The sequence below is a fragment of the Perkinsus marinus genome (assembly GCF_000006405.1).
Source record: "Perkinsus marinus ATCC 50983 genomic scaffold scf_1104296974056, whole genome shotgun sequence".
NCBI classification, from domain to species: domain Eukaryota; phylum Perkinsozoa; order Perkinsida; family Perkinsidae; genus Perkinsus; species Perkinsus marinus.
In genome coordinates this window covers 1-955 of record NW_003201240.1, presented here as the reverse complement: position 1 = coordinate 955, position 955 = coordinate 1, and the positions used below count along the sequence as shown (strand labels likewise).

Here is a 955-nt window from a genome sequence, read left to right as displayed (position 1 = left end):
ACTCGTCGGGATACATGCTGAGGCTAAGGGTACAAGAAGATTGTTGGTCTGCCAACGAACGATCTCCAATGAATTGACCTCATTGAAAAACACTATGTAATGGAGGCCCCTCTATGAGGAGCAAGAGTTTTGTGATCTATTCAGCGTCTCGAATGCGAAATCATGTGTGCCGTTAAGTCAGTGTTGCGCGTAGTGACGAGATAGTGGGGTAAATCTCAAATTCATTGGTCTCGTGACCTAATGGATAAGGCGTTGGTCTTCGGAACCAAAGACTATGGGTTCGAGTCCCCTCGAGATCGCCTCTACGCCGGGAAGCGCCCATATACGGATGCCACTGGCCGTACAGATGTCGATGTTGTTTGTATACCCTTGTGACTCGTCGGGATACATGCTGAGGCTAAGGGTACAAGAAGATTGTTGGTCTGCCAACGAACGATCTCCAATGAATTGACCCCTTTAAGAACACTATGTAATGGAGGCCCCTCTATGAGGAGCAAGAGTTTTGTGATCTATAATGGAGGCCCCTATATGAGAAGCAAGAGTTTTGCGATCTATTCAGCGTGTCGGATGGGACACTATGTGTGCCATGAAGTTAATGGGGGGCAAAGATGGTGGGACAAATCTCAAATTTATTGGTCTCGTGGCCTAATGGATAAGACGTTGGTCTTCGGAACCGAAGGTTGTGGGTTTGAGTCCCATCGAGATCGTCTCCACGCCGGGAAGCGCCCATATACGGATGCCACAGGCCTTACAGATGTCGATGTTGATTGTATACCCTTGTGACTCGTCGGGATACATGCTGAGGCTAAGGGTACAAGAAGATTGTTGGTCTGCCAACGAACGATCTCCAATGAATTGACCTCATTGAAAACACTATGTAATGGAGGCCCCTCTATGAGGAGCAAGAGTTTTGTGATCTATTCAGCGTCTCGAATGCGAAATCAGTGTGCCGTTA

General features: G+C 47.7%; 2 non-coding genes across 2 annotated transcripts; both read left to right on the top strand.

Annotated features, from left to right (window-relative positions):
- The first annotated feature begins 226 nt into the window (after positions 1-226).
- On the top strand, positions 227-299 carry Pmar_PMAR023966. Its single transcript has one exon. It is a non-coding gene; the product is annotated as a tRNA-Arg (tRNA).
- Positions 300-634: 335 nt separating this feature from the next.
- Positions 635-707, top strand: Pmar_PMAR023965. The gene has a single exon. It is a non-coding gene; the product is annotated as a tRNA-Arg (tRNA).
- The last annotated feature ends 248 nt before the right edge of the window (positions 708-955 follow it).